Below are 10,386 nucleotides of genomic sequence, written 5' to 3'. Positions count from 1 at the left end.
AGGAAAAAGGGGTGTGGTGCTAAAGCCCAGGAAGTTTACTCAGTAATGAAAAGTGGACGGGTTGAGTGGGTGAATAATGCATCTTCTTGTTGATTTAAGCTTGCTGGAGTGGAAAATGCATTTTCATGCAATTTTTGAACTTGAAGCCACAGAGGACCAACTTTGTTAACACACTGTCTGTTCCTTTGTGCACCAGGATGCATAATCATTGACAGCAGACATTTCTCCTCCACTGATTACCTTTGTTGACATCAGATTTTGGCCATATATATGGGCCATGTTTATTAAGGATTTTAATTCAGTTTCCTTGGTGGTGATGTATCGGTGCAATTGTTCATTGTAAAGTTGGCACCTCCAGTGATTTGTGGATAGACTTGGGGAGCCATGGGAACCAGGAACATGTGCTTTGAAGAAGTCATGTCTGCAGTCCAACTTATAATATAATATGTAATTACTTTCCAGAACTGATCAATGAAAGGAACATTGACTTTTAGTGCAAAGAGGAGATGTGAATTTGAAATTCCCATTGTTGTCTCAGTACTATTAAAAAACAGAGACACTACAGTCCTTATGCACAGTTTTACTGCCCTTGAAAGACGGGACTTTAAAAACTTAGTCCAATATAATGTTTTTCTGCAACACATGTAGAAGCTTCTTACATAAATACCGTGTATTTTTCTGCATTTAATGAAACAAAATCAGCTGTTAAAATAAAAGCAGATCATGGCCACTTAAGATACAAGAAAGCTTGAATTTTGAGCAGCAAGATCTTAGAAAAACAAGTCATGCATAAATCAGAAATGATGAAGGGGCAAATCATTATGTTCAGATTTTTCTAACGAGCTCTTTCACGTAGAGGAAAGACAAGTTGAAACTGTTTCTACATTTGGCAGAAATAACTGTATAGAATCAGAGATGCACTTTTGTCAGCATTGAAAGAATGCTGCTTGTTTACAAAGTAGGTATTCAAAAGTGGGCAAAACAACAGAGAATGCAAGAGCCATGGTACACTGTGAGCTACTAGGTACTGGGCAGACACAGTACGGGCATAACAGAAGGGTAATATGAACTGTACAGAATAGTGTAGGGGTGCATGCATCATCATGAGAATGTACAGTATGATATATATATATATATATATATATATATATATCTACAGCACAGAGCATCCAGTGGTACCCTAGACATTGCCAGTTCTGGGGGTCAAGGAAGCTTGGGAGGTACAGTATGGTGGATCAAGAGCTTTGGTATACCAAGTTGTAGCAGGAAATGGGGGAGATACAGTCTGGGGCAGTATGAATGGGAGTATAGCATGTAATATTGTGTACTGGGTGTGTGCAGTACCAGGCAGTAACTGTTCTGATAGGAGGAGACAGGATAAGGGTATGTTATGTTAAGTGCAGGAGTACAATACAAAGCAGCAGAAGAATATGGGATACATATATGTAGTCAGAGTAGCGAGAGTAGCGAGAGTAGCGAGAGTAGTGAGAGTAGCTTTCTACAGTGTCTGTAAGCATGAGATCAGTAGGAGAATGAACAGATGATATTAATTTAAAGAGGCCGATGCTGATGGCTTTATACTGATATATCAGCTGTGATATAGCTGCTGCTGTTTGTAAGTCTTACACCAATGAAGGAAAACATGACCTATGCATTGCCACCATACTTCAGATCCATGTTATTAGAGAGCTAAACACCACCATCTTCTGACTTGCAGGATTATGGGTAATAATTCATGGATGGCATCGCTATTACTTGTTGTGGAAATAAGTAAGATAACGCTAAGTAGGAGAGAGATAATAACCTTGATAATGATCATCATTTTTGTATGAATGTGGTAAAAACATAAAATGAAAAAGTATAAAGCTTTTGAATTAGACATTGGCCAGTTTATTGAAAAGGACCAAATGTAATTCCACCAAACACTTCTTGTAGGTTAAAAAACTGATGTTTATTCACACAATCCAAAAAACGAACTCCTGGTTACAATAACAAACTCCTGGTTAAGCGCTTTCATCTGAGGGACTCAGATTTCATCAGAACCAACAGTGAACATATTAACTTCTTTTTATATATAAAATGACTTTGTCTGTGAGGCTTTCTTAAAGGTACATATCTTAAATGCTGTTTGAAACAAATACTGATGCCTTCTTTGCCAAGAAATGACAATCATTACTGCTTGTGCAAAAATGCATAAAAAATATGTGAACTGTGTAGAAATAAATAAATACAATAAGTGCAGAAAATAATATTATAATAATATAATTAAATACATTACTATAAATTGTTGTTTAAATATATTAGTTAGTTAAAAATATGTATGTATTGTTTAAAAACTCCTTATTAAAATATTAAAATATTAAAATCCATGCATATATATTAGGAAAAAAATTGTGGGAACATAGTACAAAGTGGACACTGACAATAGAACTTAGACAATAAAACCTTGGACAGTAAAAAATGGTGAAACCATAAATAAAATGAGGGCCTATCTATGACTTAAACCCTATCCAGGCTTAAAAATGGCTTAATACTAATAAAGTCATTTAAACCAGGTGCAGTGGCGGCATCACAAAATATCTGCCACTCACTTTCTTTGTATGCCAACCATGTTTTCCAATTGCCACTGTAGGTTGTTATTTCTACCTGGTCTAGAATCATAAATCTGAAGGTATGGTCATCTCCCTTCTCCAAAATATGCTTACTTAGAGCATTTTTTGTATCTTTCTTCTTAATTTTGTAAAGATGTTCGTATATTCTGGTCTTGAATTTTCTCTCTGTCTTGCCTATGTAATAGGCAGGACAGAGAGTACAGTGGGCCAGGTATACAACCCTCTGACTATTACAATTTCCAGCTATACTCTTACACCTAGTTCTCATCAAATTATCTAGAGTGACCACACTTTTGTCATTGATACTTTTACATTGCTTGCAAGAACCACATTTTTTCGTAACCTCTCTTTTGCTTTGTGTCCCCCCTGCCACCTTAACTTCCAAAAGTTTTTTCAAATTAAGTGCAGTTTTGTAGACACAAATGGGGTTCTTGTCAAGATTTGTCAAATTAATATCAGGTATATTCAATAATTCCCAATGCCTTTTTACAATTTCTTTTACCAAATTTGAAAAAGGACTAAACAAAATAATGCAGACTGTCCTGCTGATTTGGGAATTCTTCTTTTTACTTTCTAATAAAACCTGACCTAACAAAGGTTTGTATTTCGTGCCCCAATTTCCTTTAACATAGTTGGCCACATTTTCTACCATTTTCTTTGGATATTTTCTATCCAAAAACATCCTTGAGATATTTTCTATTTCTCTTTCCATACTCTCCCTAGAAGAGCTCATCCTCGCTGCCCGAATAAACTGGCCCTTGATCACATTTTTGAACACATGTTGTGGATGGCAACTGCTGAATTCTATATAATCATTTGAGAAGGTAGACTTTCTGTACACTTGTGAAGTAAAACCATCTGAAGAGGTACTAATGAAGGTGTCTAAATATGATATACCCACCTTGTCTACCTTGTGTGTGAACTTTAAAAAATCAGTACTAGAGTTAATATAGTCCACGAAAAACCTAATGTCTTCCCCTTCCAGATAATGAACAAGTCGTCCAAATACCTGGAATAAAGGGAAATATGTTTATAAAATTGACAAGGAAACAAAAATCTGTTTTCCCATTCTAACATGACCAGGTTTGCAAATATGGGGGCACAAGATGCCCCCATAGCCACTCTGCCTGAAATATTCTCCATCATGGAAGATGTAATTGTGGTCAAGTATAAGCCCCATCATATCCAGTATCAGGCTAATTCTGTCCCAGCTTAACTCTGAATATTTTCTCAAACTATGTTCGAAAAATTCCAACCCTATAGAAGTAGGGATACATGAAAACAAATCTTTCACATCTATAGTTAGGAATGTGAGGTTGTTGGACCAAACCTCTGGTGTAATTTTACTCAAAAATTCCCAAGAATCTTTTATCATATGGGGGACTTTATTGTATATGTGTTTGGTCCATTGGTCAATAGAAACTCCCATGTTGTAAGTCTTTGAATGTGAACCAGAAATAATGGGTCTAAAGGGTGGGGTGTCTATACATTTGTGTATCTTAGGAATTCCGAAAATTCTAGCGAGCCTTGGATACTCATTCCTCAAAAAATTATAATGTTCTTCAGATATACGATTGTCTAACAGATATTCTTCTAATATTAAGTCAATTCTGTGATGTCCAATATTTATCTAATTTATTGAAATTTCTTCATAATTTTCTGAGTTGAACAAAATGTCCTGAATTGCCTTATTATAATTTTCTGAGTCAAAAATGACAATGCCCCCTCCCTTATCTGGTTTCATTAATCTAATATTCCTATTATTGACCACATTTTTCAAACATTCTCTCTCCCCTCTAGTCAGATTGTCCTCAAAAGGTGCACTAGATTTGTTTTTAGAGGTAATACTTTTATTTAATCTGTAAATATCTCTGCATACCATTTTTTCAAATATTCCTACTTGGGGGTGAGTGTTGGGTATGTACGTACTCTTTTTCTTGAGTCTCTCTTCGTTATATGTAGTTCGTGGTTCAAGGTTTTTCAAATTTGGTAAAATAAATTGTAAAAAGGCATTGGGAATTATTGAATATACCTGATATTAATTTGACAAATCTTGACAAGAACCCCATTTGTGTCTACAAAACTGCACTTAATTTGAAAAAACTTTTGGAAGTTAAGGTGGCAGGGGGGACACAAAGGAAAAGAGAGGTTACGAAAACATGTGGTTCTTGCAAGCAATGTAAAAGTATCAATGACAAAAGTGTGGTCACTCTAGATAATTTGATGAGAACTAGGTGTAAGAGTATAGCTGGAAATTGTAATAGTCAGAGGGTTGTATACCTGGGTCTGTATTTTCTGTCCTGCCTATTACATAGGCAAGACAGAGAGAAAATTCAAGACCAGAATATACGAACATCTTTACAAAATTAAGAAGAAAGATACAAAAAATGCTCTAAGTAAGCATATTTTGGAGAAGGGAGATGACCATACCTTCAGATTTATGATTCTAGACCAGGTAGAAATAACAACCTACGGTGGCAATTGGAAAACATGGTTGGCATACAAAGAAAGTGAGTGGCAGATATTTTGTGATGCCACCACTGCACCTGGTTTAAATGACTTTATTAGTATTAAGCCATTTTTAAGCCTGGATAGGGCTTAAGTCATAGATAGGCCTTCACTTTATTTATGGTTTCACCATTTTTTACTGTCCAAGGTTTTATTGTCTAAGTTCTATTGTCAGTGTCCACTTTGTACTATGTTCCCACAATTTTTTTCCTAATATATATGCATGGATTTTAATATTTTAATATTTTAATAAGGAGTTTTTAAACAATACATACATATTTTTTAACTAACTAATATATTTAAACAACAATTTATAGTAATGTATTTAATTATATTATTATAATATTATTTTCTGCACTTATTGTATTTATTTATTTCTACACAGTTCACATATTTTTTATGCATTTTTGCACAAGCAGTAATGATTGTCATTTCTTGGCAAAGAAGGCATCAGTATTTGTTTCAAACAGCATTTAAGATATGTACCTTTAAGAAAGCCTCACAGACAAAGTCTTTTTGGAGCCAATTTTTATATATAAAAAGAAGTTAATATGTTCACTGTTGGTTCTGATGAAATCTGAGTCCCTCAGATGAAAGCGCTTAACCAGGAGTTTGTTATTGTAACCAGGAGTTCGTTTTTTGGATTGTGTGAATAAACATCAGTTTTTTAACCTACAAGAAGTGTTTGGTGGAATTACATTTGGTCCTGCTCGAGCTAAGGATTGGTTTCCGCTAATTTGTATCTGTGGTTTTACCTACGGGTTGTTCTTTGTTTTTTACTTTGTCGTTGGAATGGCTGAGACCAGTTCCCCAACTGCTTCATTGAGCAGGACTGAATACACGGAGCTTCGGGCGGAAGTGACGTCACTGCAGGGTGACATTAGTAGGCTCCTCGAGTTAGTGGGGAAGCTTACCGAAAGTATTCAGACTGGCGGTATTACTGAGAATTTAAGAAATAAATCTGTGACTGAATTGCAGTCTTCACCGAGAGAAAATACATTGGATATCCTTGCCACTGATGAGGAAATTCCGAATGGACAAGGACAACGCTACCCTACAGAAACGCCCATTGCAAGACTGGACTTGGAAAATAAAGAGGCCGACATTAATCTCTCACCAGCAGGTGACTTTACATTTGACTTAAGTTTACTGCAGCGATCTGTTAATTTTATAAACTGGGCGCAAAACCGAAAGGAAAAAAGTTAACTAAATCGTATGCTGCAACTATGTCTAATGGACTAGTGACAAAACAAGGTACAGAACTGAGAGACTGTGATATGAGTTCAAATTGTAAAAACAATTATAAACATGTTAAAAAGCAAAGTATAAGAAATGATGGAAATGATTGTTTAATTAACTTTTTAAATGACGAAAGTGACTATTTTTTCAGAAGGGGTTAACAACAACACAAATAAGGACAGGAAAGTGTACCCCTCTGAATATATGAAAGACATGATTACTGCTTTAGGTAAAAAAACTTATTTTATTGAAATGTGCAAAAATTGATAATGCCTATTTGGGGAAGTGCCTAACCTTAGGCATTGTTCCAAAGGGGATTAGATTTTTTAAATTACCACTTGGTTTAAAGTATGAAGATGAAGTTAAGGGTGATTTTAACGAAATGTTTGATGAGTTTGGTTTTTGTTATATTAAGAAATTGATTAAGTATAATGATGGGAAAATTTCCCTCTTACTTAATGAAGTGGAAACTTTGAATGAAGACATAGTGAACAATAATAGATTTGATGAATGACAAGAATTATATCAAAAGCAGTTTCTACATGCTGAAAATAAAGCCAAATCTGTGTATAGTAGGAAATTAAAGAAAATTGACAGGGACATTTGCTTGTACAGGGAACATAAAGTATACACCTGGCCACGTCCATTAGAAGGTAGGAAACCTAATCAAGGACAGGAAATTTTAGGTACCAATGTATACAATAGAATGGAGAGGTTAGAAGAAAATTTAAATTTTCAAGGGGGGAGACATCATCCTGCACCAAAGCAATATCAGAGGAAATAGTAATGGTGCAAAAGGAAGGTACTAAAAAAGATAAAAAAGATGAAACTTCAGTCTGTTATCTTCCACTCTCAAAGTTTGACCCACACACTCAAGATTTATTGGGTTATACAGAAAGAGACATGGTAGCCCAAGGGAGGAACAATAGTCCAAAAGGGCAACTTATTACAAATATGGATGTTATAAATAATCAGGGTCCTTCAGTTCTTTCCTTTGCAGGTTTTAAAGTATATAATTATACTAACTTTTTTATTACAAACGAATTTTTTAATCTCTTTAGCAAAGGAATGAAGTATATTCCATCTGTCAATTTCAAGTTAGTAGATACAATTAAGGAAATTAAGTTATTTTGTAGGAGAATTAACTTGGCTATACAATTTAGAAGTGACCTTGAACCACGAACTACATATAACGAAGAGAGACTCAAGAAAAAGAGTACGTACATACCCAACACTCACCCCCAAGTAGGAATATTTGAAAAAATGGTATGCAGAGATATTTACAGATTAAATAAAAGTATTACCTCTAAAAACAAATCTAGTGCACCTTTTGAGGACAATCTGACTAGAGGGGAGAGAGAATGTTTGAAAAATGTGGTCAATAATAGGAATATTAGATTAATTAAACCAGATAAGGGAGGGGGCATTGTCATTTTTGACTCAGAAAATTATAATAAGGCAATTCAGGACATTTTGTTCAACTCAGAAAATTATGAAGAAATTTCAATAAATCAGATAAATATTGGACATCACAGAATTGACTTAATATTAGAAGAATATATGTTAGACAATCGTATATCTGAAGAACATTATAATTTTTTGAGGAATGAGTATCCAAGGCCCGCTAGAATTTTCGGAATTCCTAAGATACACAAATGTATAGACACCCCACCCTTTAGACCCATTATTTCTGGTTCACATTCAAAGACTTACAACATGGGAGTTTCTATTGACCAATGGACCAAACACATATACAATAAAGTCCCCCATATGATAAAAGATTCTTGGGAATTTTTGAGTAAAATTACACCAGAGGTTTGGTCCAACAACCTCACATTCCTAACTATAGATGTGAAAGATTTGTTTTCATGTATCCCTACTTCTATAGGGTTGGAATTTTTCGAACATAGTTTGAGAAAATATTCAGAGTTAAGCTGGGACAGAATTAGCCTGATACTGGATATGATGGGGCTTATACTTGACCACAATTACATCTTCCATGATGGAGAATATTTCAGGCAGACCAGGGGAGTGGCTATGGGGGCATCTTGTGCCCCCATATTTGCAAACCTGGTCATGTTAGAATGGGAAAACAGATTTTTGTTTCCTTGTCAATTTTATAAACATATTTCCCTTTATTCCAGGTATTTGGACGACTTGTTCATTATCTGGAAGGGGCCCCCAGAAGACATTAGGTTTTTCGTGGACTATATTAACTCTAGTACTGATTTTTTAAAGTTCACACACAAGGTAGACAAGGTGGGTATATCATATTTAGACACCTTCATTAGTACCTCTTCAGATGGTTTTACTTCACAAGTGTACAGAAAGTCTACCTTCTCAAATGATTATATAGAATTCAGCAGTTGCCATCCACAACGTGTGTTCAAAAATGTGATCAAGGGCCAGTTTATTCGGGCAGTGAGGATGAGCTCTTCTAGGGAGAGTATGGAAAGAGAAATAGAAAATATCTCAAGGATGTTTTTGGATAGAAAATATCCAAAGAAAATGGTAGAAAATGTGGCCAACTATGTTAAAGGAAATTGGGGCACGAAACACAAACCTTTGTTAGGTCAGGTTTTATTAGAAAGCAAAAAGAAGAATTCCCAAATCAGCAGGACAGTCTGCATTATTTTGTTTAGTCCTTTTTCAAATTTGGTAAAAGAAATTGTAAAAAGGCATTGGGAATTATTGAATATACCTGATATTAATTTGACAAATCTTGACAAGAACCCCATTTGTGTCTACAAAACTGCACTTAATTTGAAAAAACCTTTGGAAGTTAAGGTGGCAGGGGGGACACAAAGGAAAAGAGAGGTTACGAAAAAATGTGGTTCTTGCAAGCAATGTAAAAGTATCAATGACAAAAGTGTGGTCACTCTAGATAATTTGATGAGAACTAGGTGTAAGAGTATATCTGGAAATTGTAATAGTCAGAGGGTTGTATACCTGGCCCACTGTACTCTCTGTCCTGCCTATTACATAGGCAAGACAGAGAGAAAATTCAAGACCAGAATATACGAACATCTTTACAAAATTAAGAAGAAAGATACAAAAAATGCTCTAAGTAAGCATATTTTGGAGAAGGGAGATGACCATACCTTCAGATTTATGATTCTAGACCAGGTAGAAATAACAACCTACGGTGGCAATTGGAAAACATGGTTGGCATACAAAGAAAGTGAGTGGCAGATATTTTGTGATGCCACCACTGCACCTGGTTTAAATGACTTTATTAGTATTAAGCCATTTTTAAGCCTGGATAGGGCTTAAGTCATAAATAGGCCCTCACTTTATTTATGGTTTCACCATTTTTTACTGTCCAAGGTTTTATTGTCTAAGTTCTATTGTCAGTGTCCACTTTGTACTATGTTCCCACAATTTTTTTCCTAATATATATGCATGGATTTTAATATTTTAATATTTTAATAAGAGTTTTTAAACAATACATACATATTTTTTAACTAACTAATATATTTAAACAACAATTTATAGTAATGTATTTAATTATATTATTATAATATTATTTTCTGCACTTATTGTATTTATTTATTTCTACACAGTTCACATATTTTTTATGCATTTTTGCACAAGCAGTAATGATTGTCATTTCTTGGCAAAGAAGGCATCAGTATTTGTTTCAAACAGCATTTAAGATATGTACCTTTAAGAAAGCCTCACAGACAAAGTCTTTTTGGCGCCAATTTTTATATATAAAAAGAAGTTAATATGTTCACTGTTGGTTCTGATGAAATCTGAGTCCCTCAGATGAAAGCGCTTAACCAGGAGTTTGTTATTGTAACCAGGAGTTCGTTTTTTGGATTGTGTGAATAAACATCAGTTTTTTAACCTACAAGAAGTGTTTGGTGGAATTACATTTGGTCCTGCTCGAGCTAAGGATTGGTTTCCGCTAATTTGTATCTGTGGTTTTACCTACGGGTTGTTCTTTGTTTTTTACTTTGTCAGTTTATTGAAAAGACTTCAAATTAGTAACACGTTGTAATCATGAACTTGTTCTAATTCACTG

Source organism: Protopterus annectens, chromosome 6.part0, assembly GCF_019279795.1.
Source record: "Protopterus annectens isolate FY-2018-M chromosome 6.part0, PAN1.0, whole genome shotgun sequence".
In the NCBI taxonomy this organism is placed as follows: domain Eukaryota; kingdom Metazoa; phylum Chordata; order Ceratodontiformes; family Protopteridae; genus Protopterus; species Protopterus annectens.
The sequence above is the reverse complement of the archived record's forward strand: the minus strand, read 5'-3'. Positions refer to the sequence as shown.